The 27920-nt window shown below is 39.4% G+C and overlaps 1 long non-coding RNA gene across 6 annotated transcripts in view; it reads left to right on the top strand.

The window, feature by feature from the left end:
• The window catches only part of LOC142047457 (uncharacterized), a 128481-nt gene that overhangs the window by 91361 nt on the left and 9200 nt on the right, over nt 1–27920 (top strand). For 4 of the 6 annotated variants that reach the window (XR_012656733.1, XR_012656736.1, XR_012656737.1 and 1 more), the window contains one exon: nt 21295–21406. This is a non-coding gene — a long non-coding RNA (uncharacterized LOC142047457). Of the gene's footprint in view, nt 1–5223; nt 5306–21294; nt 21407–21646; nt 21724–27920 lie in introns of all 6 variants that reach the window. The other 2 variants (XR_012656735.1, XR_012656738.1) reach the window with 2 other exon arrangements.

Genomic DNA, 27920 nt, shown 5'->3' on the forward strand with positions numbered 1-27920 from the left:
TGGGCCCATGGTGCCCGTGCTCCTTCAATATTCAGGAATGTGGGCCCGGCTCCACCAATGTTTGGGCTTATATTTAATCAAAGCCATCCCATCCATAGGATGGACTGGGGCAACTGCTTTGGGGGGGCCCACATTTCAGAGGGACCAGGGTCCAGGGCAGCTTGGAGGGTTAGCAGGGGGCCTGGCACCAGCAGCAGCAGTTTGCTCTGCCCCCATTCCACCCTTTACCCTAAACCCTCACCCTGCCTCTTTCTGGCTTCCACCCCTCCCCCAAGCAATGGCAAGAACTGGAGGGGCCAAGCAGGGCAGGCTGCAGCCAGGTCGCTTGCTGCTGCTGGCACCAGTCCCCCCGCTAACCTCCCAGGCCACCCTGGACCCCACATCCCCCTGAAGCGCAGAGTTCCCAAAGCGCAGGGCCTGAGGCGGTTACCCTGGTCACTCCTATGGATGGGACAGCTCTGCTTGGAACCGTTCTGGGCACCACCAAAAATTATACAAATCTGGCACCAATGGTCTTAGTGAACTTGTTCATGAACCTTGGCCCAGTTTCAAGGTTTTAACAAAACCTGGAACCAACCAGCTTTTCAGAATTAGCAATTTCAGAATTAGCAAAAGCAAAGCAGAGCTGAAATTAACATAGTTTTTAAATCAGTGGCTTTAGAGATGGTTCATAACCTTTGAATGTACAGTATGTGTATTGAGCATGGCAGGCATCCTGATCTTGGCAGCACTGTTCAAGTTCTGAAAGAGGTGTCCCACCTGTTGTCATAGCATTCCTGTGGATTGCTAGCACCACAGGAGAGAGAAATGGAACATTGAAAATAAATATCATAGGGAAAAACATCTCTTCATAAACATAGAGGACTATATTGTGTTTTAAGCTACAGCAGTTGGACTCTTCAGGAACATTTCTCCAGGGGTTCTAGTGGAGCACAGTCTGGACTGGGAGCTCTTCTACACATTAACAAGGTGCACCATATGCTCATGCTTGATAGGCCTGTCTCCACTGGCAGTGTGGACTGTGATAGCACTTCACCTCTTCTCTCTTTGCGCACCAGCTGCAGTCTGGCTCATTAAAATCTCTTCTACCTCCTATACCCCCTGAACCTAGTAGGAAAGTTTCAATATGCAACCTGGAAATGTAAATGTACAGCAGCATGCCATGTTATTGGTGGGTGTGTCCTTGCTGTACGCAAACAGAGTTAACTGCTCAGAATCCAAATGTCTTGTCCTTCCCTCCCTCTGGGGTTGTGGTCCCAGAGTTGGGTTCTTCCTGCTCAGCCAGTCACAGTAATTGATTAGATGTCTCCTTCCACTTACCATCTGGGGACATGGTCTCAAGACTGACTCTGCTGGCCACTCTTTTTAAATAGCTGACCCTTTCCCTGCCACCTGTGTTCCAGTAACTGGTATCCAATTTTGGTTCTTTTGGACCAGCCACTTCCCCATGTAGCTAGGTCTCTCTGCTTCTCCATGTTTTGGGCACAGGCTCCTGGAGTTCAGTCTCCCATCTGCTGAACCCCAACTCACATCACCACATTTTAGTGTGACTGGTTCAAGTTTGCAGGAGAGGAGAGTGAGAGCAAAACTCTTGCTTTGGCCCAGTCACCTCTGGCATCAAGACCTCTCCAATTAACATGAATCACTCCTTAACTGTTCAGTCAGCATAAAAATAAACTTTAAAATATTATTTATGAAATTGTAAATCACTGCAAATAGAAGCTTTTGAAAAATAATTATCCAAAAGGTCTTTTTCCCACAACGTATGGTGTTACTGTTTTTTTAAATGTTAAGGTACACTATCTAAGTAACATTAACCCAGTCATGTTGTTCATCTGGTATGGTTAAGTGGGTCTGAGTAAAATCCCTTTAGCTTTTTGTGATTTATAGGAGAGTGACAAAAACACAGTTTTCTCAGTCTAAAAAAATTTGCACCTTTTTTCCTGAGGGAATAATGCAAAAACGACTGAACCTTTAAACCTGAAATTTGGCCAGTACATAAATCCTTAATAAGTAGCATGTGCTTTGCTAGGTTTCCTAAAGATTAGCATATTTACTCTTTTGGATTCATCAATTGCTGTACATATTAACTCTAGTCAAAATCTGGTAGTTACATAGTCCCAAACAATGAAAGTGTTTCCTGGCTTGTAGATTTTATGCTTTCAAGAGCTATGGTATTGGTTTGGTCAGGCTCATTACCCATTAGATAGTTTAGCTCGGATTAAAAAGTATCGGCATGCATTAAGAGGGGTTCCATTGTTTAAAAATGTATTTGCTGGTTTTGGTGAAAGTGTTTTAAAAGCTGTGCTGAAAAATGTAAAGTTCCTTGAGGTGTAATAGAAAACATTAGCCTGGACTTGCAAAGGAAGAATGTGGTTAAGATTATAGTGACTGAGTCACTGTCACTGGGTGGTCCAGAACCCATCTGGCATACAGTAGATTTGGAGCTGGGCATGGCTAAGATAGGTAGAGAACCGAACTCATGTAACAAAAATATGCTAGGAGCAGAACCCAGACTATACTGTACCTGGGCTGGGGGAGGGTGTTTTGGTGGGGATAAGGAAGGGCATAGTTGTTTTGGGTCTTTACTTAAGTTTTGTTTTAAATTTACCACAAAATGATATAAAGAACTTTTTCCCAAGTCTTAATATTTCCTGTCACAATCTCGTTTTGGCTCCTCAGATTGGCTGTTTTCTTTCAGTGCATTTTGGTTGTTCTGTTTAGCTTTTAATGAGACAAAATGTCTGCCTTGCTCTCACCGCCATTTTGTAGCTGATTGTTGGATAAAGAAGACTCTGAGAAATAGAAAATAAACAGCAAGGCATGGAAGAGATTTCAATAGGAATACAAAATCTGCATGTTTTATTTAGATGCTTAATTGTTGCCGACTGGCTGCATTTAAACAAGCGACTTTACAGTATCTGGAAGAAGACCAGCTCCCGAACTCGAGGAGCTGACCTTGGGTAGATGCCATCAACTGTTCTTTTCTGTTGGCACAAATGTGCTGCTGGCAGAGTCTCCCTGTAGCTGTGGCCTCTAACCCAGCTCTGAATCAGAACCTGCTTACATCGCACGAGGCCACCAAACTATGTCATTCATTCTGAATATTATTTGCAGCTTCTTTAATGTCCAGGATTTCATCTACAGAATGTAAGATTTTTAAAAATCAAAATCCCCAAAATAGCTGTAATTAAGCTTCTTTCATATAGCAACATCCGGGAGGGTATGTGTAATATTTATGGAATTCTATATATAATGTTTAAAAAAAATAGTGCAGTTTGAGTTTGCTGCAAGCATTTGTCTTTTTAAGTCACGCTGTAAAAATGCATAACAGAAATTAAAAGGGATTGTAAGAAATCATTACAGTTATCTTACGGACATTGCATTTAGTGTGTTTGGAGACCAGTGAGGAATCAATTTAATGGCATTTATTTGCTTCCTTTATAAACCATTAAAAAGCACCTTTTGCATGTACGTGGATTTGGTGGGGGATGGTGAGGGATGCTTTACATGCACAATAGGATGCAGATACAAAGCTTTTTAAAATTCTGCCATATCTTAATAATAGTAGCTAGTTACTCCCAGTATCAGTACAGTACTTCTATTTTTAAAGTGGAATCAGTCAATCAATCTGGCCCTGAGTGCCAAACACCTCAGAACATTGTGTGTACAGTAATAAAATAAAGCACGTTCAACTAGTTCTTCGGGGATCACTCTTTTCCTTTCTCTTACTCTGTCTCACATACACACAATAAAGACTCAGAGCTGCAAGCAAGATTTGGAATTATGTAACAGGGAGTAAATTCACCAAATGAGGCAGATTGCCCTGTGAAGAGAGCCAGTAGTTTCCTGAGAGGAGGGACACAAAAATTGCAACTTTGTGTTTTTAAGGTTTCCCCGGAAATACAGTATGTGCAGCTTTTTTTCCATTCAGATACCAAGCTTTCATTTAAGAAAATAATTAATTAAATGGAATATTATTTATAGCCGTATCCACTGAAAAGATGACTTGCCAAGATACCCTAGCTGCCATGTAACTTGCCAAACCCATTTCAGAAAATTGTTCATATTATTCAAGAACCAGGGAGTTAGGGGATTCAGATTCAGTTTGTGACTCTTCCACAAACTTTAAGTGATTTGTTTAAGGTCACATGGAATCACAGAATGCCTCAATTCCCCATCTGTATAATGAGAAATAGTACTTGCCTAGCAGAGTTTATAAATTACTTTGAGATCCTCAACAGAAGATGTTACAACAGTGCAAATTATTTTTATTAAAGTTGTGAATTACATCTCCCATTTGCTTTAATTAGATGTTGACTTCAAAGGCTGGTTAGGATCACATTTAAATGCTAAGCAAGGGGGAGGGATAGCTCAGTGGTTTGAGCATTGGCCTGCTAAACCCAGGGTTATCAGTTCAATCCTTGAGGGGGCTACTTAGGGATCTGGGGCAAAAATCAGTACTTGGTCCTGCTACTGAAGGCAGAGGGCTGGACTTGATGACCTTTGGAGGTCCCTTCCAGTTCTAGGAGATAGGTACATCTCCTATTATTATTTAAATCAAGTAGCTCCATACTCCAAACAACAACCAACGACAATGAAACAGCATTTCTTTAAATATTGTCTTTATTGTCATGTTTCAGAGTAGCAGCCGTGTTAGTCTGTATCCACAAAAAGAACAGGAGTACTTGTGGCACCTTAGAGACTAACAAATTTATTTCAGCATAAGCTTTCATGGGCTACGGCCCACTTCTTCGGATGCATAGAATGGAACACACAGACAGGAGATATTTATACATACAGAGAACATGAAAAGGTGGAAGTATGCATACCAACTGGAAGAGTCCAATCAATTGAGGTGAGCTATCGTCAGCAGGAGAAAAAAAACCTTTGAAGTGATAATTGAGATGACCCATAGAAGGCCATAGATGACCCATAGTGAGGAGAAATTAACATAGGGAAATAGAAGTCTCTCCATCTACTATCCTATCTTCCCAGTAATTCTAAGAAGATAATCTGGACCAATGTTCTGCCCAAAGTGAGGGAAAGGCTGTAATTTTCCATTACTGGGAGAAATCTGTAAAACTGTCATCTAGTTTCCGGACAACTTTTTTCTGACACCATCTCTGAAAGAATGTTTCATTCTCGAATATATATGTGAGCAGGTTTGCAGAAACTTTTCAGAGATTTTGATGCTTATAATTCATTTGTATTTCACTCCAGAGTCATTGCCACCAGTGTATCTTTATAGTCCATCAGACCTACATGCTTGTGTTATAAGAGAAAGTGCCAAGCTCTTAATGAGGTATGTTTTAGTATGTGTTTTGGAATTAGTCATACAAGTTCCATGAGTTGCATGCATCAGTGGCAGTGGACAGTCAATTACTGTGCAGGACTTCAAATGTTCATTCTGAACCTTCTCTGAAAGGATGGTGTTGTTGGGGTAACAGGGCTATGGCATCAGTAGGTGAAATTACCTTTGAAATGTTCAGAGGTGCTATTTTTACAATGTTGGTCTTTTTAAAGTATGGTATATTTCTAAAGCTACATTGCAACCTCCGTTATTCAAAGATCTCCAGGCACATGCAAAAACCTTTTAGATAATCTGTACAGAGAAAAAAATGTAAGCCTGTTTATTTATTTATTTTCTTTATTGAAAAATGGTCCATTTTATTTTTTCCTGGCTTTTTAGGATTTTTCAGTAAGAATGTTTGTTTTGTTCTGGATGAAGATGCAAGCAGTTTGGCTTACAGCACCCTTTTTTGCTTTTATTTGTACAGTATTTGGAAACTCAGCAGGCTTCTGTTGATCAATAATGGGCAGGAATGTAAGCTCATGCCAAGTTAATAGCTATCTTTCATTCCTTTCTCATACTTAATGGTAAAGTGTCAGAAATAATCAGCTCAGTTGTTGAAATAAAAGAGTACAATACCCACAGTAAGGCTTGGTAACATTTAGCAGCAACATCTGTGTTAGATTTTGTGTGTCGATAACCATTTTTTATTGGAGGGTGGAAGGTTGTTTCTGATTATTCCCTTCTTGGCATGCATGTGACCCAAGACATGCATTTAAAATATTTTGAATGATGTGAAACCCAAGATAAACATCAACTTTAGAGGTCATTGCCACTGTCTCATGGATGTCAAATGTATGTAAACCATTTAACAAAGAGTATTTTATATTTTTTGTCCTAGTTCCCTTCCCTACTTCCATTGGTCCCAAATATGCAAACATGTTTAACACTTGAATAGATTATTTAAATCTTGTGTCTTAGTATCCAAATACAGTTATGAGGCTGATGAATTTTCAGCAATCTACATGGTATATTGATATGTATTGAGATGTATTACATATTGAAATGATGTTGTACTGTAGTGTATTTTATTAGAAAAGAAAATATAAACTCACTACTTGTACTTTCTTTAGTACAATACGCTCCTTGTTTATTTGTTGCCATATCACTACAAGTAATACGTAATTTATAGCTTGCTTACTGCATCGTTCATCTCCAGTGCAACTAGTTGTAATCATGACAGTCTATTAGTTCTCTTTCCTTTAACTCTGCCTAGCAGGTTCGTTTGCATTAGTAAAATCCTGCTTTTTCTTCTAGAAAATAACAGCCAGGTGAGTTTTGTAACAAAGAGTAGTTATATGTTACTTAAAATTTTGATTAATGGATAGACACTAATTTAACTCAAGCTATGGTGTTCCCCTCATCATTTATTAGTTTGAGAACTCTCAATTTTTCATGTGTTTTGCCAGCTATTTATTTATTTATTTATTTATTTTTAACAAATAAGGCTCTCTGTCCAGCAAAAATTGTCCAGGGCCACAGCTGAGCCACGCAAGTCCCATGTTTTGCATTAGACCGGGGTCAGCAACCTTTCAGCAGTGGTGTGCCAAGTCTTCATTTATTCACTCTGCTTTAAGGTTTCATGTGCTGGTAATACATTTTAACATTTTTAGATGGTCTCTTTCTGTAAGTCTATAATATATAACTAAACTGTTGTTTTATGTAAAGTAAATAAGGTTTTTAAAATGTTTAAGAAGCTTCATTTAAAATTCAATTAAAATGCAGAGCCCCTCGGACCAGTGGCAAGGACCCAGGCAGTGTGAGTGCCACTGAAAATCAGCTCGTGTGCTGCCTTCGGCACATATGCCATAGGTTGCCTACTCCTGCATTAGACCAACCTACTGCATATAGAAGAAAATGTCAGCCATCTGTGGAAGACCCATATTGGCCTGCTGTAAAAAACCCAAAACAGAAAGGTGGCATTAGAAGGGACCCAGCCAGTCTGACGGATCTTTCTGCTGAATGCTGGTGCCTGCAAATTCACATTGTTGTTTTTCTTTTAAAGAACTGTGTTTTATGAAGTGCCAGATTCCGGTTTGTATGAAAATTAATTTGGAAATGTAACCAGTTGTACATTCACCGGTCTCCTCCTCTAGACAAGTTAACTATACTTTAGCATTAACAAGTTGACTGACTCTTCCATTTAGCATATGTGCACTTAAGGCTTTCAAAATAATTTATAGAAACTGCATTTGTGATTTTTGTAAGCACCCCAAATGCATTGGGATTAATATCCTCAGCAGAACAAGCACTACCACAACCCCTCTAGCTACATCATGGGTTCCCAGCCCCACTCTTCTTGAGTGGACATAGATTTTTAAAAGAATATTATTTGTTTGTTTTATAACACCCTCCCTCCCAATGAAATCTTATGTTGGAGCAATGTTGAGGTTGGATACTACAACACATAAAAGTCAGGAAATGCACCATAAAGTCAGAGTATGGTATTAAAAGTATTAAATATATTTTCGTGAACACAAGTAGCATGTGAAAATAAGTATTAAAATATACATCTATCAGCAAAAACAGAATATGAAAATGTTTCTTATGTAGCGTATGGCAGAGTTAATATTGCCCAAGGGGATTTAGACTTTCATATTTCCTGGGTTTTGTGTGTTTAAATGTTCAATTTTAACATTGCATTGATTCTGGAGATATTTGTTGGCTGCTTTTTCTTTGGTTTAGGACTGTGTCTTTTCAGCATTTCCCCACCCCCACTTCCCCACCCCCCCATGTATTTCACAGGCTCTCGTTTTCTGGCTGTAGTAGAGCAAAAAGAATTGTTTGATGTTTGGAACCTAGTTAATTTTATGGCCCATTTTCACAAGGAGATCAGCTTTTATTCCCCCCACCGCCCTTTATTCTAGACTCAATTGTCAGTAAGGTTTACTGAGCAGAAACACTGGAAGTATTATGGGAAGAAATCTAATCAATGCAGCTCTAAGGGACACTCCTTCAGAATCCTCCCTAGTGGCTGTGAGCCAGACTGGAGGTTACTATGAGGTTACTCTGTCTGATTTTAACCAAAATACTCATCTACTTCTGAAAAGACTGACGGCAGTCTAGTATATGTGTAACAGAAGCCTCATTAATATAAGCTCCCAGTATATAGACACCTGTTATGTTAGCCCCTAGCACAGAGCCTGTGCTTCCTATTTTAAACACTTTGCATGTCCGTCTACATTCCCTTCTGTCTGCAGTTGCTGTAGTGTGGTACTGCAGAGCAGCTTGTATGTGATACCTCCAGGGAATGTACAAGGGGGCTAAATAAAGTGGTAGCAAACAGATGTCAGTGGACCTTGCCAAACCTTAATTTTCAAGTCAGATAATTTGAAAGCTTCATTGACTAACCCAGACTTTGTGATTCAAAAGAAACCTCATAAATGCACAGTGCCTTATTAAGTATGGATTTCTCTGACATGCCTGCTCCTTTATCAGGTTTCCATGCAGGAAATGGCGTTGACATAAACTTGTATGGCAGATTTAGCCTGTTAACTATTTATTCATCTAATTGGCAAAATAATCATTATTTTCCTGTTTCTGCATATGATCAATTTAATTCCTCCAAACAGTGAGAAGCCTTTGTAAAATACAGCTTTTAAGGCTGTTCTATCATTCAGCTATGAGCACTACAAATCATTCAACAGTAACATTACTCCAAAGTAAACTTTTCTCCCTTTTGTAAAATATTTGTTCAGTACATTCCAGAACTGAGTTTAACTCAGAAAGATCCATATGTCTCCCCCTTTTTATAAAAAAAAAAAAAGAGGCTCTAGAATAATATTTGGTTACAGTATTGTGGGGTACAACGGCTGACTCAAAACAAAGGGAACAAAATCCTAGATGAACCCACTGACTCATCTTTCCTTTCTTTCTTTCTAGTATCTAGCTCCCTTTCCCTGACTAGCATGGTGGGGATAATTTATGTAAGTACTGTTAGCACCATGAATATAGTACCACGCTGTAGATTGCATGCAGGAGTAACGGCAGGAGTTAGCACAGGTCTCAGGAAAAACAAATTGTTCCCACTGGTCACAGAAACAGCGCTCAGTCCCTGTTAACAACTGGGCCCAAACATACTTGGGAATTAGCCTAGTTTTAATCGCAGTCTAGAGAGAGCCTTTCAGTACGCTCCTGTTGCAAATAGTAATCAGCAGGCGTTGCTTGCTGCGCGATTGTGCAGGTCCTGTTACATCTGCATAGAACTAACATTCTGAAAGGAGACGTGTCTGCAATTATATTAGCAGTTTTAAAATTAGTCTCACAACCCACACGAAATACTGTTATGTTCTATTTTTGTTTCCAAAGCCTTTTTCATGAAAATGTATCCTGCAGTGGGTATCCTAACACTAGATATTGATGAATAACAATAGCCAGCATTTGTAAAGATTGTAAATCAGAAGGAGAGAGAGAGAAAATACCTAGCTAGCTGCATTATAGTCATTGGTGTTACATTATTGATAGTAGCTGTGTTTTGTGTGCACTTGCACTGCTGCAGCATGCCATAGTGATTTGTGACACGTACAGGGTTTGGGACTTCTTTTTTTGCAATTAAGAGATTATTATATTGGTTCAATTCCCCACTCACCTGCTGGATGACTGCGGGCAAGTCTGTTCCTTCCCAGAGACTCAGTTTCCCCATCTGTAGAAATAGGTATAGGGACCTCCATTGTAAAAGCACTTTGAGATCTAAGATGAAAAACACTATGTAAGAGTAAGGTGGTGGTGTTTTACTTGTTATACAAAACACTTAGGGCCAGATTCTCAATTGGTTTCAATCGGGGTAGTTCTGTTGTTGTCAATGGACCTGTGCTGATTTACATCAGCTAAGGCTCTGGCCCATAGAAGATGGCTACAACTTGCTAATTTACTACATGACACTAACTATATAGCTACAAAAAGCCATGCAGCTTTGGTGGTACAATTACTTGCTCAATAAGTAGTGTCTGAAATTGGTACAATTATGACACTACCGTGTAACTTTTCAAAGCATTATGCAAGGATCTTATCCAAGTTACTCCTTAATGTCATGGGAAGTCATGTAGTTAAATCCACACACTCTACTTTGAAAGTTTACCTCCACTAGATCTCTCTTTTACATCTATAGAGAACTGTACCATTCTGAGTATGTTTGAAAGAGATTCTGTCTGAGATGGAAGGCGTTCCCTCCTTTGTGACATGGTCTGTGTGAAATGATTTGGGGACATCCGCAGTAGGCTATAGCCATCGCTCAGAGGCCATATGTCTCCACAGTGGCTCTAACCCTCATCCCCCCAACCCTGGGAGTGTGGCTCCAACTTCCTCTGGGGATGTGTGGACAGGGAGAAATGAATTCATAGGAAAAAAAATAATGGCGCTCCAGGCTGTATTATCAATTTCTCAGAATCTCTGTGGGTCCAGGGGAAGGGGACAGGAGAGACAATGTACAGCCTTCCAACCCCCCTCAGACCACATTGTTTCTGCCATCTTCCCCAGCATGCTCTGTGGGATCTGCAGTAGAAGAGGATGGTGCTGCTCCTTGCCATTCCCCTGTCCATCTAGGATGAAGAAGATTTGTATGTGAAGTGACCCTCCGCATATGGGTCTGAGGGATAACCCTACCCAGTAGAATTATCATTGTTTTAATGGTGTTGCCTGTAGTTATAGTGCTGTTACAGAGAAATAATTCATTTGGGGCATTTTTTTAGTAGCTGTGGCCATATGCTGGTCTTTATAGTGACAATTTGCTGAAAGTGTTAACATAATCCACAAAGTGTTATAAAACTGAGCTGTGAAAGTTCAGGCTTACCTGAAACAATGTCTGTAGTAACTGGCCACAGGCGGGCTAACTGAAAAGATAAAACCAATTCAGAACACAAATGTCCTGCCGATACCATGGTGCAGGGGAGATATGGAGCCCTGCAGCACAATTCATTGAGTAGAATTTGTAATAAGGTACTTTAGGAGACAGAAATGTACAGCACATTTTGCCAAGTACCTTGCAGCCTAAGATTAAGCCCACACATCTGAGCCATTTGCAAATGATCTCTTTATGCGCATACATTTATAGTTTGCCACCCCAGAGAGTGGATTTTTGCTGATAGCAAGTTTAATACTGTGTAAAGCTGTATTAATTTATCTCAGTTTTTTGTAGCAACTTACTGCATTTTCCCATGGTGGCATGCATGTGACTTTGCTTCAACGTCTCCCATGTTACATCAGACCAAACCCCACTTTTTCAGAGTTTGCATTTATTTTGAGGATCTTGTGTGTGGAACCATTTTTGTGTTGTAAATTGAGATGATGGCATACCAGACAGGAAATTTAAGTGTTTGTACTGAATTTCAAGGAATGGTTTTTGGTAAGTTTTTACACTTTTCAGCATGAATATCTTTGGAACATATGGGCCTGTATTATTACCCTTTGTCACTATTCTGCAGGAAATACCACAGATCAGGCCCATTCCTAATTTCTATTCAAGCAAATTCTGGAAGAGAAGGGATGCCTCTTTGTTTAAACTCTAAGGGTAAAAATATCAAATGCATTTAAGTAACTTAAGAGCTTAAGTCTCATTTTCAAAATGACTTTAACCTAAGTCCTATTAACTTTCAATAAGATTTAGTCTCTTAAGTGCCTCATTCAATTTTGAAAATGGGACATAACGTCCTAAGTCGTGTAAGTGCTTTTGCAAAGTTTACACTAGAACTGGACGTAATAATATATGGATTCTCTTCCCAGTTCATTCGTAGACTTAATGTGTGGGCTTCAGCACATCATTCTTAACTTCTCCATGCCTCAGTTCCTCACTGAAAAATATGGAAAATAATACCTAACTAAGACTGTAATCCTGCAAAGACTTATACATGTGCTTAACTTTACCCACTGTGAGTAGTGCTATTCTAGTCAGTTAGGCTGTTTATTGTGCATATAGGGAAGCACATGTGAAAGCCTTTGCAGACTCGAAGCTGTAGGTGGTGGTCATCAAAAAGTGAGGGTTTCTAGTAGTTACCATACGTAGTATCTGTGATTCCACAGTTATACTTAGAATGGGAAATATTTATGGTAACTTGGCAAATGTTGATTTTAATAGCTCCTGTTGTACCTCCCAGGGACGTTTTGATGGCTATTTGCAAAGTGCTGAAGCTCCTCACATAGTAAATGCTATAAAATCACAAAGTAGTAGTATTTATTATTATTTTGGTTTTATAAAATCTTTTTTGCACCTCTAATTTTGGGCCACTAATCCTTGAATCCTTTTAAACAGAATGTTGCTGGGTTTTATAGTGAAAATTTGCAGAAAGTGTTATAAAACTGAGCTGTGAAACTTCAGGCTTACCATGAGAGAAAAAAATGTCTGTAGTAACCAGCCATGGGCTGGCTGACTGAAAAGATAAAACCAGTTCAGAACAAAAAAGTCCTGCCGATACCATGATGCAGGGGAGATATGGAGCCCTGCAGCACAATTCATTGAGCAGAATTTGTAATAAGGTACTTTAGAAGACAGAAATGTCTTTGCTTCAATGTCTCCCATGTTGCATCAGACCAAAACCCACTTTTTCAGAGCTTGCATTTATTTTGACGATCTTTTGAATGTAACCATTTTTATGTTGTAAATGAGATGTGCACATACCAGAGAGGAAATCGAAGAGTATAGATACTGGATGGGATTTTCAAAAGCACCTGGTCTGAGCACCAGCCTCACACTGTTGTGGTTGAAGTCAGTGTGGTGAATTCCCATTGGCTTCAATGGGATCAGAGTTAAAACTTTTGAAAATCCACCCAGTATAATTAACTTTAAATAGAAAAAGTGGTAAATGTTCATTTGGTATCAGAAGTCCCTTTCCTTTTGCTTTGTTTTCATGGGATTAATAGGCCTTTAGAAAAATGTGCATGAATTACATAATTTCCTTTTTTTTTCTTGTTGTTGTTGTTATATTAGTGAAAGCTAGCATGTAGTTAGTGTGTTACTTGTTAGTCAGTTGAAAGACATGCATTGAGTCACCTTTTTTATGGTCATTTTTTCCTTTGTTATTAAGCCATCATCTAGCAATATGACAAACCATAAATTAGCAGAGTATTAACTCTTAACCGCATTCCCAATGACTAAAAGTTACTGTTTCATGATTGTTCCAGCAAGTATTCATCACATTTTGCTCACAGTCATGACAGAGCAAAAAGACCCAGCAAGCATGATATAGCAAACGGTATCTAGTGCAGGAATGATCGTTTTCCCATGGCAATGAGATTCGCTGTCCTAAATATAAGACCCAGTTCTGTGAGCCACATCTCTTTCAAAAAATACCATGGGATCTTTAATTCCCATAGTGTTCAGGACTTTGTCTAAATGTCTTATCCAACAAATGTTTACATGCAAATGAGAGAATAAGTGTTGTGCTCCTTTCATGTGGATGCTATTACAGCTTACAGGTAGCTTTGTAAATGGGGGGAAATATTTTTAAAATATCTAATTACAATAGGTATATGGAACTAGTCCTTTTCTGTGATTCTGTGACTGTCTACAAGAATCCGATTACATTTGAAATATTCCTATGACACATTGGACTTTAAGGCAGGTTAGCATAACCCAGGTTATCATTCTGAATAAACTTCCAGAGAGAAACATTTCCTGGCAATGAAACACTAACACCAACTACTTTTAATTCTTTATAAGTATTTGCTGGTGGTTATAGATCTCAAGATTTTCCAGTGAAGGAGATGGCTAAGGAGATATTCTTTGGACTATCATCACAGAGTTTAAACCAGCACATCAGATGGCATGGATAGGATACTTGGAATGTATGAGTGAGAACAAAAATATCAAAAATCCACAGGAAAAAAAATCCCACCAACCTAGTAGAAGGGGGAGGGAGAATGTGTTAAGGCTGTGAAAATTAGCACTGCGGTGTGTTTATGGTTCACTTTAAACATCAACATTCTGCATGGGAAAGGAAAAATAACGAATGTAAAAGTGGGACAGAAGGGTTCCACCTTTTAAGGGTCAGTTGAGGAATACTGTATAAGTTGAAAAATAATGGTCTTGGTGGGAAGCCCTTATAAAACAGTTACATGCTGCTTTTCAAGGAGTCAAATGGAAACAGTAGTGGGGGTTTGTTGTTTTTGCATCAATTAGAAAATCATAGTTTCTCTTTTCAGACTCTTTTCTCTCCACACAGTGAATGTTCTGTGGTCACAAAACAATGAAGCATTGGTACACTGCCTCATTGCGCGTTGTGGGATAGACATACAATCTAACTGGCATTCTGCATTATGCTGCTGTCACAAAGTGTAAAACTGACTTATATGTGCTGAGCTATCGTGGAAGAGCCGGTTCTGATCCAGTTAGAACATGCTTTTTCGCTTGAAGCAGATGTCCTTGTCCGAGCATGGCCTTGGCCCCAGAAACACATAGCTGTTTTGTTTTGTTTTTGTTTTTTATGAAACACTATGCTTCTCAAATAGACTTTGAAAAAAAGTAAAAAAACAAACAAACAAACAAAAAAGGATTTGTTTCAGACTTTTCTTTTAAGTCATCATACACTACAAAGAGCACAACTATCCTCTGACACTGTACTCTTGAGCTAGACTTTAGCACATTCCCATTCTAGGAACGGGCATTTCGTTCCAGTTTGCTTTGTAGAAGCTAGTCATTTTTTATATTTTCATAACAATCTTTACCACGCTGGTTATCCAAGTGAAAAATGGCTACCATCAGGGCTGCAATGTGCAATGCAAGGTGATACCTATTTAGCATATATTGTATTTTCCCTCTCCCCTTCTCCATATGTTCCAGCCACAAAGACGCCATTTCAAATCTTTACCCGTTACAAAAGGTAAATGCATAGTCATTTGGGTTGTGTTTTTAAGGCTTGGGAGAGAGAAGGGTTGCTGCAAAAATTGAGATAATCCTGTAAACAACCTGTAAAGAACAGTAAAGAAATATTTATGCTCTACATTGTTTGAATTAGTTTATTTTAAAGTCAAAAGTAGATTCCCTAACTAAATCTTCTGAGCAAAGGCCTGTATCTGATGTACACAATTCCCATGGGGGAGGGAATTGTGAGCACCCATAGGAGAGCAAATTTTGTCTCTATTTGATTTGAATGGTAAGTCTACTTAGTGTTAGTAGTGACATAATTCTCCTCTGATTAATTATGCTGTCACTTTTGTTGGTCTCTTTGCTTTACTTTCTTGCCCTGCTTAGTGTAGGAGCTGATGTAAGAGGCTAAGAAATTAAACATTCCCCACCATGTCTTTGGCCTGCATCAGGGAAGGGGTAGGGGGATTTTTCTTGGTGCCCTTGCCTTTCTTATTTTCTTCTTACAAATCGAAGGGAGCTTCCTGTTTTATTTTCTTTCCTGGTTCATTCCTTGATAAAACAAAAATAAACCTCCTCCTCCTCCTCTCATTTCCCTCCCATGGTCCCCAGCACATTCCCTCTTTCTCTTGGTAAAACTATAAAGACAAATGGGTGCAAACATAGCTCTTTTGCACATGCCCTTAATACATGGAATGTAATCAAGAAATAGCTCTGGCCTGGATGGTGATCTGTAGCACTTGGCAAGTATCTCTAAAATCTGCATTTTCTGCTTGGATCTCTGCTTACACAGTCATCAGTTTATCCCCAAAAGGCTTTTTACAAATACTGATTTAAAAAAACACTGGGGAAATATTAAAATACTTTGAAAATTGCCTGTGATCTACCTTAGGGAAACTTTTTGTGCAAGGGGGGAATTGAACAGACTCAGGCCCTGATCTTTTAAAGATTTATACAAGGTTTAAGTTTACAGACTGTGGAAAGTCTCAGTGGGACTATTGTCAGTGCATATAGTAAGCATGTGCATAAGTCTTTGCAGAATTGGTGCCTTAGAAGGTACTGTATTCTCTACAAACCTGGGATTCATGCATAGGAAAAATGTAAGCCCTGCAAGATATATACCTGACATCCTTTCCTACATCAGGGGTACCTGAACTGTGCTAGTCAGAACTGCATATAGTACCTATGAGAGAGAAAACATATATCAATATAACTCTAGAGGAAAAGTCTGCCCTCACTAACATCTCCCTCTCTCTCACTCACTCACACACTCTCTCTCTGTTTGTGTTTCCATGCTGGATTGTATATATACAGGAGATATTGAAAGGATATGAATACTCTTTTCCTTATAAATGTTCATTTTAAAAATGCCTCTTTGGGGCCAAACTGATCAGTTGGCCCAGATACTTCTCAGATATGACTTTAAGAATGGAACAAACACAAATAAAAATCCAAGAAATTCATAAGCTTGGATGCAAAAGCTTGCAGAATTTAGACTCTCAATGATAAGAAGGTTTCTCTCATCTTTTCACCTCCAAAATTATTTACTCCATTTAAGTTAAAATTCCACATTGATTTCCACTCTCAGCCATTAATCCTAAAGCTGAAGTTTAGTATGTTTTTGGTACAATGGATTAGTGAAGAGCCACCAACTAACTGTGGGGTTTTGGCTAAAAATTAAATATGTCTCTCTTCAATACCATAATGTGCAGATATTAAATAAACAGAATAAGTTATTGTGTTAAATGCTTGGTCTGCATACTGTGTATTAATTATTGGGATTTTTTCCTTGAACAAATTGTTTAGCTGTCTAGCTTGTCTCTGTATTTCTTTTGTTTTTATGTAGTCTCAGTATGTGTTACTTTCATGTCTCAGATACTATAGCTGATACGCCGTTGCTCTTTGCCTGGTACAGCATCCTGTTTTTTCCACATTGTTCACATAATTCCCATTGAAGAAGGTAATATTTCTTGAACATTTACCTTGAGAAACAATACATTTTGATGTGCACCAAGGCCCCAGTTCAGAAAGCACACGTTTATGTTGGGTTCAATGGGACTTAAGCACATGCTTTACTGAATAGAGATGCTTTCCTGAATCAGGAAACAAAAGAATGAATCCTGTGTTTTTTGTTACAAACATTCTGATGGTTTCAACAAAAATATCTGGCCATCTCTATTATACTACTAGGAATGTAAAAGTAAGGAGTGGATTTTTGGTTTTAGTTTTTGATTTTATGCCTAAAATTCTGAAAGAGAAATTAAAGGCCTGATCATGAGAATACTTTCACATATGAGTAAATCTACTCTCATGTATTTGTAGTGTTGTCCTCTACTTTAATAACATGGTAATCTCAAACCCATGCCTATGAAATCTTTATAGGAAACTACACCAGCATATACCCTTTCTGTACTTATTTAGTGTAGTTGAGGTGGAAGAGTTTCTTTATCGGTGATATCTCAGCCCCATGTTGCTTCAGAGTATCAGCCTCTGGATTCTCTGTGTGCACATGGCTGACTAAGGCTGATCCAGCTGATTCCCACCTCAGTTTTGGAGACCATTCTATCCTATTTTTAAAAATACACAAATTGTATACATCCAGCTGTTCAGTTGGGCAAACAGATACATTGGCACATTTTACAGTGTGTTAAATATTTAAATAGGAAGCAGAGTATCATGTTTGCCAGAAGGAAGGAGGGGAGGAGCTGATCTGACCAGAGAAGCAAAGTAAAAATTTGCTATTAAGATGGCAAGCCTATGAGAAGAATAAGTCAGCGGGTTCTAGTACCTAAGTGGACTACAGATACAACAATAAAAGAGGGCAGTCAAAGGAAAGAAGTGGGAGATTCACCACCCTGCACTTTAAGCAGGGGGAAGGGTGGAGGGAGTTGTCTGGCTGGCCGGGAGAAGAGGGCAATGCTTTCTGGCTTGGGGGAGGGAAGGAGATGTAAAACTGCTGGAAAAGCAGTCAGCGTGGTGGATGACTCACCACCTAGGAATGAGGGGTCTAGGAATGAGCCTGAGCCTGCCCCCTCCCCTCATTCACTCGGAACAGGCTGGGCAGCACCCACCCTCCCTCTCTATTTAGGTCACAAATATGGAAGGTGTTTAGCTATATTTGCTTGGGCATTATATTAGCTGCCCAGTTAATTTTTCCTTTACCACCATATTGGCCAAGTGCAGTGGGGGTGGGGTGGGGGTGGGGTTCGCCTTCCTCGCAGCAGGTTCAGGTGGGCACTGTTCATGCACAGCATGACGGGCGGTAGGCCATATCTTGCAACTCTTTATTTAAGTGTATAGCGGATGTTCAGTGCAGGTACTCCATAAATTGAAGCACAAAAGAACAGATAAATGGCTTGGAAAAGGAATTAAGGAGAGGTGCTTGGTAATTGAGCAAGCTTGGGGCAGTTGGAGACTCCTCTAATTGGTATAGCAGGGAGCCAACCCCGCATCATTATAGTCCACCCTAACGCCTCCTACGAGCGGGGATGGTCGGTAAGGGAGTTGCTGGAGGAACCTGGATGAAAAGGGGGGTGGAGCTGGTGGAATCCCCTCCCCCCCGGAATTGGCTGGAATTGGTAAGGTCCCAGAAAGGGAATTGCTGGAGGGACCTGGATGAACAGTGGGGGAGCTGGCGGAAGCTCCCACACACACACACAAATAGGCTGGAATTGGAGGGTCCTGGCAGTGAATCTGCTGAAGGGACATGAACGGAAAGCACGGGAGTGGGAGAGGCTGAAAAAAGCACTCCCCCCCACCCTTGGTGAATTATGGGGGTTTTCACCTGCACTGCACATTTTATCCACCGGGTTAGTCCCAGACATCTAATAATAAAGTTGCAGCCTGATTAAACCCATATCTAATGTCTCCCGTCATTCTTTCAGCATAGCCAGACAACTACAAAGATAACTCATGGAATGGAAAGAGCAATAATGAAACAGGTGAAGCAAAACTAGAATAGAGAGCTTGGAAGGTTGTGGGGGGGGGGGAGCTTAAAAAAACATAACATGCCTGATATCTTTGCAGAAACTGAGATGAGGAATGTGGGGTTTGATATGAATATGAAACCACATCTGATAACAAAGCATGTGAGAAAACATGATGTAAAAAATTGACCAAAATGGCTTTGAAAAAGATTTGGCAGTTTTAGAACAGATGCATTTTTAGAACAGATATTCTGCTAAAGGAAAAATTATCATGTTTCTCTCTTCTGAAAAGATGTAAATGTGGAGAAATAAGAGAGAAACGCTAAATGAACAAACACCTTGTCATGGTGTTTGTCTGGATGTCTCCCTGTTAAAGGCAGTTCCCAGTGAAGGAAGTGTATAAAAGAGATATCTGGGCTGAAAATCTGATCATAAAGGACTTTCCAAGAGGAGTCAGTTGTATTCTGACTGCTTTAGGATACAGGATGAAGCTCCTAAAGGCAGGAAACATGGATGAAATTTTGGCCCTGTTGAAATCATTATGAGTTTTACAATTTACTTCCATGGAACCAGGATTTCACTACATCTCTTTGCTCCCTGTAAATTACCTTACACCACTCTAGCATTACATACAATTATAAAATAACAACACAGTTATCTGATATGTACATCAAAATATGTTCATCCTCCTGAATGAAACAATCATGGTCCAAAGTCAGACCTGGTGCAATGCCACGGACTTAAATGGAGATGTGCCTACTTACAGAACGTCTGGATTTGTCTCAAAGTGTTTAGGACCTAGGTCATCTCAGTCACCTGATTTTAGATTATATAGAAAGAATTTGGAATGTGTGAAAGCAGCAGGTGTGTGTAATGATGTCATGTTAGTTGGGACTAATTACACTAATGCAGGGCTATCACAGTTTCTTGGTTTGACAGGAATGAAAATAATTAATTAATTTACAAATCTGTAGATTCATGTAGGTCTCTCTAGTTTAAATGTAGTGGTACTATAGTGTAGACAGGGCATTAGAGAATTGACTTCTCTAAAGAGCTGTCTCTATTAGAGGATCATACTGTAGACACCTGCTTGGAAGTGTCTAGTGGATAGGGTACTGAGGTAGGATTCAAGTGCCTTGGGTTCAGTCCCTGCTCTGCTATGCTATGTGATGAGGGCCATATGAGAGCCAAGATAGAGAGAAAGAGATGTCTCCCATTTGCAGGGATTTGGTTATGTAATTGTGGACATACTGAGTAGCATTACTGGGGGCAGGGGAGAGTTGAAAAAAAACTGAAAAAAAAATGATTTTCAGAAAAGAGAACAGCAGAGTTAAGTGGAGTGAACATCGGAACATATAACGTGGATATTTATGGAATACAACATAATGGAAAGAGGAAGAATGGAACAGCACATTCTATTCCTTGGGATGACCCGGCGTAATCGTACACAGAGCTTTATTTTACATTGCTGCTGGAGCATTGTGTGGTCACCCCAAATGCAGGACAATAAAAACATTTCACTTTTCAACATGCAACATGTTTGTATTTATGTATATAATTAGTGAATTATATAGGTAGATATAATGAAAGCCCATTCAGAAGTGTCATCCACAAATAACAATATCACAAGCTCCTGAGAATATTATGACATGTTGCTGGACAGTACATATAATCATTTATACAGGCTGCATTGAATTCTCTTGCTTGGTTGATTAACCTGACTGCAGTTCCTTTTATTTGTTATTTTGTGTATTCCAATGTATACGGACAGTTTGTTTTTTAAGGGTTAAAAACAAGTTATCCATGCTGATAACAGGAAGGACTGGTTGGGACATTTTTTTCTGGTTGTGATTTAAAAAAAACTTCTTAGCTGCAAAAGTACAAGAGACGAGATTTTTGGGGGGTTTGTTTTTTTTTTGAGGCTTTCAGAGTTTATAGCAGCTAAATTCAATAGTTTTAGACAATTCAAGTCACAGTGCTTCATTTAGGGTAAAATATGTGCCTGTGTGGAGGGCCAGACCAAGGCCTATGCATCATTTTTCCCACTTAAAGCCTTCAAAATGGGATTTAAGTGATGAGTTGATCTTGTGCTGGAACAAATTTCACACATGCGGAAAACATTACTGAAAAGTCTGCATTTAACAATTCTATCGATGTTTTTCAGCCTTTTTCCTCCCAGTGATATTCAAATGTTGTTCTTTTTTCTTTTCTTTTCTAAACAGGAAGTGTGACATATTGCGAATCTGTGTCTAGCTATCTATGGAAATCTCACTAATAGAAATTTTAAAAAATGAAAGAAGTTCGACTGGTCTTCTGTACGGAGGAATTGACAAGGTATGCATGACAATCACACTGCAGATGAATTTCTTGCAATTGCATAGACATTCATAGTGGATTATTTCCAGCAATCAAGTGCAAAAACGATTTTGGCAGCATCTCAAAAACCTCTGAACTTTTGCTTCAGTCTTATTCATCAAGGCATGATCTCATATTTTGGCTGATTGCCAAAGTGGGCATCCATATATATCTTTAAATTAATGATCATTTTAAAGTATTAATTTTCTGGTTTGATAGGTAATAATGGCAGTTGTGTAGGCCAAAAAGACAACACCTCATCACATTCATCACTGAGTCTGCAAAACAATCATATTGTGAGTTCAATTAAATCAATGTGATTGTGTTGTATTTTGACAGACTCTCTCCAGTGAATATCATTTCTTTGTCTCATTTGTATTCTTTACAAACAGGCATGCTTCTAAGACCTCTTGCTATAAAATGTTCTGCACTGTTTAATAAGGAGTACTGTGATCCTGCAAATTTGCCATCTTAGGAACACAAAACAGTATTTCTAACAAGATGTATCTCTCAAATTAATAACAATAATATGAATATATTGCATTTACGTAGTCGCGTCTGAAGCTCTCAAGGGGCTTTACAAACATTAGAGTGAAAACAGACCTTAGGCAAAGGGGAGCTAACACAAGGCTATACACCACTCAAGTTCTACTTAAGCTTTGAGGGGTTAAGTGGCACTTCAGTGCTGCATAGGCCTTGTTTTGGCCATCTGCACAATAGTGAATTTTAACCATTAATAAATAAAACCTCATAACACCTCTGTGAGGTAGGGAAGTAGCTATCCCCATTTAACGAATGGTAAAAATGAGGCCCAGGGGGATTAAGTAACTAGCTCTAAGTATGCAGGAAGTACATAACAGAGCCAGGAAGGGAACTCATATTTCCTGACCCACTATCGAGTCCTTTAGACAGAAGACCATTCTTACCATCCTGCTTTAGTGACTGTTTCACTGCACTTAGTGAGGTCTTCATTCCATCATAGATGGAATGTGCATATTATCAGCTCTCCATTCTCCTGTACATAGCATTAACAGCAAAAAGACATAATACTCTCAGCAAGTGTGAAGCATGGATCACACTTCTCCAGCAAGAAAAACTTAAGATATACAATGCAAAAGAGCACCATAAACAGCGTCTTGATAAATTGAGCAACTTAACCCTAAAATGTCGGTAGCAATGTCATTTAATATGATCTCTCTCTCTCTCACTGCGTAATGTTGATGAGGAAACTACATAAATCTTTTCCCAATGTATCTTTCTGTAAATACAAGGACTGCTGGTAATGAATTATTGTAGGCTTTGCTTTTGTATGCCTGCTGTATCTTTCTTTTGATTCTCCTTACAAAATTCAGGTAATATATTGCTGCTTTCATTCAAAAAACAAAGTAGAAGCTATCTTCTCAAATGAAAGGAAATGTTATGTTTCTACTGGAAAATATCTTTTTACTATATATTACATAACTACTGCTGTTTTTTAAAAGCCTCACTCATCAAACAGATTGTAGTATATAGCAATAAATTGTAGATAATTCCTCTTCCCTATACTCAGGGCTGTTTCCGTCTCCACCAATTGTGCAAATAGTGTTCCTAGGAGTTCTGAGGTCATGCTAGCAGAGGACATTTTATTTTCAATATAGGGAGATGGAACTTCATTTTAAGACAAAGCTAATGATAAATAGTAACGGATGAAACCCAGTGTTAATGCAGTACTGCCTAGGAATGAATGTGCATATTAAATTTTAATGCAACGCTACCATTAGTACTTCAATAAATGTTGACTTAGTGACTTCATGGAGTGGGAATAACAAGCTGAATATCATGATTTGTTTACAGAAATAGCTGTTGTTTGTTGATCAGAAGATATTTGGAGACATTATGCTGAACCTCAGACATTCATGAGGGATGAATTTACACTGAAAGAATAGTTTAAGTATAGACTTGTTATGCCAGTATTAACATATCAAAGCCAGGATCTGGATTTCCTCAATAAGCAGCTTGTGGCTATCAATGAACAGCTCCTGAATTTCAGTGAGGGGATGAAACCCCGCTTCTGTCTTGAAGTCTCAGATTTGTATTTCTCTATTTATTTTTATCACTTACATACCTAAAAGTGAAACAAACACATTGGGGCAGATGCATGGCAAAGGACCATTAGGCCCAGTTGAGGAAGGGAGCACAAAGGGGCCCTTTGCACTCCCCCAATCCTAAAGCCAACCTTCCAAGCGCAGTCTAGAGCAAACTGACACTGCAGACTTCCTGTGGGAGTCCTACTCCTATGAATCTATCTGGGCCCTCAGGATCAGGGCTCCTCTCCTATAGAGCCTAAGGGGTATATAGAATTGCAGATCCCTACCTGTAAAATTGAGGAGCAGGGCAAAATTTGGATGGCAGGAGTTTGCACACTTATTTTAGTGCCTAAAACTGGCCCTAAGACTTATACATGGTCATGAAGGAAATCTGTGGTAGAGCTGGTCTTGTGACCGCAGGTGTCTGCATTAACCATAAGAACCATCCTTCCTTCTTTCTTCCTTACTTACCATGACTTGAGCCATAGGCAGCTCACAGTTGCCTACCTGTTGGTCCCTTCTCCTGCCACCATCTGTAGTAAATTGAAGCTCTCTCCATAGGTATAGAAGGCTCATCAGAGCTCTGGCAAAACCCAAACAGGATTGTGTCTGATGAAAAAAGCCTACTATGGATTGCGAGGGGCTGGGATGGTCTTGGTGATCCTCCTAATGCTCAAAGGGGAAGAAGGCGGCTCAATAAGCCAAAAGCTTGGAGTGGGTTGGTGATGAGGCTTCTAAGCCTTATTAAAGATTCTTCCCTTCTGCTGATCTCAGTAGGTCCTCAGGAAGGGGGTCGATGCCCCTCTGGCCTTTCTGCCATGAGCCACCTTTTCTCTCAAGCTCTATCCCACACCCCATGCAGATCTCATAAGGTCTGCAGGAGTCAGGATCCCTTCCTATATTCCTCAGGAAGTCTTCAGAGAATGGGGTTCAAAAAAGAACTAGATGAGTTCATGGAGGATAGGTCCATCAATGGCTATTAACCAGAATGGGCAGGGATGGCGTCCCTTGCATCTTTTTGCCAGAAGCTGGGAATGGGCGATGGGATGGATCACTTGATGATTATCTATTCTGTTCATTCCCTCTGGGGCACCTGGCATTGTCCACTGTCCAAAGACAAGGATACTGGGCTAGATGGACCTTTGGTCTGACCTAGTGTGGCCGTTCTTATGTTCCTATGGGGAATACATAAGCGCAGATAGCTCGGGGGGGGGGAGAAAATCAGGGGGACATTTCCCATCATGCTTGGAATCTCTTTGTGAGACTTTTGAGGTTCAAAAAAATTAGGGCTGTCAAACCTTAAAAATTAATTGCAGTTAATAGCGAGATTTAAAAACAATTGTAATATTTAAGATTAATTGCAGTTTTAATTGCACTGTTAAACAATAATAGAATACCGATTTAAATATTTTGGATGTTTTTCTACATTTTCAAATATATTGATTTAAATTACAAAATATAATACAAAGTATACAGTTCTCACTATATATTGCCATTTTTATTACAAATATTTGCACTGTAAGAAAAGATTTTAAAAATAGTATTTTTCAATTCACCTCATACAAGTACTGTAGTGCAATCTCTTTATAGTGAAAGTACAACTTACAAATGTTGATTTATTATTTTTTTACATAACTGCACTCAAAAACAAAACAATGTAAAACTTTAGTGCCTACAAGTCAAAGCATTGAGGGGCATATGAATGTTTAGCACGTCTGGCACTTAAATACCTTGCAACGCCAGCTACAACAGGGCTATGTGAATGCCTGTTCTCACTTTCAGGTGACATTGTAAATAAGAAGCGAGCAGCATTATTTCCCATAAATGTAAATAAACTTGTTTGTCTTAACAATTGGCTGAATGAGAAATAAGACCAAGTGGACTTGTAGGCTCTAAAGTTTTACAGTGTTTTGTTTTTGAGTGCACTATGTAAAAAAAAAATTCACTTCAAATTTACCATAAAATTTTCCCCTCAACCTTAGATATAAACTACCAGTTTTGGGAGAAAATATAACGTTTGTTTTGGTTTTTAGAGAGGAGCCAAAATGAATTTTATGATGGAAACTCAGCTGCAACTTCAGCTATGTAGTAGCTACTGTCACTCCGTAATACAAGGGGAAGGCAAGCTGAAATGCAGCACACAGATGAGCTGATTCTCTACCACATATCCTATGAGAGAGGACCAAATCCTGAAGTCCTTTGTCAGGCAGTATGCCTATTAAAGTAAATGTGCATTCTGTTTGAATAAGGAATTCAGGATTTGGTCCTGATTGAATTATGTAGATTCAGAAATACTCATAATTTTCTGGGGAATATGCAAGAATCCTCTGGGTTCAGGTCCATTTTTTGACCCCAAAAGCCAGTACGTCACTCTTTTTTAATAACAAGGTCATATAAAGGGGGACCCCATGTTATTACTTGTACTGCATAGACCTGAGGCTGGTAGCTTATGAACCCTGGATTGCATGAGATAAAGGAATATTGGACTAGAAAACTGAAAGCACAAAAAGTTCTAAGATTTCACTGTGGCTTTCTGTTCTGACTGCGCGTATTACGGAAAAGGCCACAGGTGGCAGCTTTGATAGGGCTTCCAGATTATTGAGCTCCATGTGAAAGGTGACCTTGTGGTTTGATGGGTTGGCTTTGCATGACTAAGTTTCTATTAGGCAGACCGCTAATGCTCCTCCACAGTGCTATTGCAACACCTTTATTGGGAATGTTAAATGATGTGGTATGCACCACAGAGACCACTGTCCAGAGGAAAGTGCTGTGAGAGAGTGAGAGGGGGTTAACCACAAAATATTTACCATTCTAGTATGTGCTGAAGAAAAATGTAGTTGAAAACAGGATTTTCCTTTATCGCTCTTTGTGCATTGTGGTTTTACACAAGTTGCAGCAGAGGTTCTTTAAAGGTCTGATTCGCTAAATCAGATGGCGAACGATTAACCAATTCCTTCCCTGTGCTCGTTCATGAATCAAGGCCAAGTCTAGCCTCTCATTCAAAGTCAATGTAGCTTAGTAACAGGGGCGGCTCCAGGCCCCAGCACTCCAAGCACGTGCTTGGGGCGGCATGCCGCGGGGGGCGCTCTGCCGGTCACCAGGAGGGCAGCAGGCAGGTTGCCTTCGGCAGCATGCCTGCAGAGGATCCACTAGTCCCGCGGCTTCAGTGGACCTCCCAGGGAGATCCCCCGGAGCCACAGGACCAGCGGACCCTCCGCAGGCACTCCTGCGGGAGGTCCACCGGAGCCACGGGACCGGCGAGCAGCAGAGCGCCCCCCGCAGTATGACGCCGTGCTTGGGGCGGCGAAATGTCTAGAGCCGCCCCTGCTTAGTAATAACCAGATACAGGCCTGAGCAACAAAATTGTCATCTGAATCCAAACTTCCCAGAGTTTTGGAGTGTTCGGATCTGGGTGTATTTGTTCACACCCATTTCTAATATTAATATTAATCGAGATGGATGAAACAAAAATGTATGATACTAATATTTGGTGGCTATTCAGAATGCCATTTAAAATTCATGTATTGTAAGTGAAATACTGATAATTATGACATTTAAACCTTAGCTCTTGTGCTTTTATAAGCCCTTCCTGTACAAATTTGAGGTCCTTGTAGACTGCTGCTTAGAATTAATCTCATTTTATGGACATTCAGGCTTTCTTGACATGAGGTTTGAATGACTGCCTTTCTTCAGTATTAGGGATTTTAGACTTATAGCATCAGGAGTGAAGGTAAAGCAAAACACATTTGCTATGCATTCACATTCCCAAGGCTGTTTTTATGTTATTTTAAGTACTTAAAGGCAGTGAAGTTTACTATGGACTAGCTTTCAAAGTAAAAAATAAATAAATAGCTTTCATGGCTAATTGATAATCTGGAAAAAATATATAATACACAACCATCAATACAATCATAATAATTGGGAATAAAATGGTTATGTCTTATTTTTGGTCTTTATGGGCCAATGGAAGCTCAGTAATGGAAAACCTGCTTAAACGCAGATTGGAATGAATAATATTGCACATCAGTAGATGTTAATTCCATTAGCAGTCAAAAGAGCTAGGGATTTATACTGGAAATATTTACCTCACAGGTCTTTCCTGTGAATTGTATCTGCATGGATATACTCTGTGTGAAATCATGGCCCCACTGAAGTCAATGGCAAAACTCTCATTGACTTCAATAGGGAAGGATTTCACTTTATAGGTTGAAACAGAGACCATTTCAGGGTTCTCAAAACCAAAATAACATCACTGACATTTTAAAAGTTGTGGGGGGTTTTAATTTTTCTGAAGCACTGTTGCAGGACCACGTACTTGTTTTTAACAATCCAGGCAAAGTCACCTTAATGATAAAAAGATATTGGAAAATATCACATTTATACTTTCACTATTTGGTCCTGTGTTTGTGCGTGGATAGGGGTGATTG

This window comes from Chelonoidis abingdonii, chromosome 1 (genome assembly GCF_003597395.2).
Source record: "Chelonoidis abingdonii isolate Lonesome George chromosome 1, CheloAbing_2.0, whole genome shotgun sequence".
In the NCBI taxonomy this organism is placed as follows: domain Eukaryota; kingdom Metazoa; phylum Chordata; order Testudines; family Testudinidae; genus Chelonoidis; species Chelonoidis abingdonii.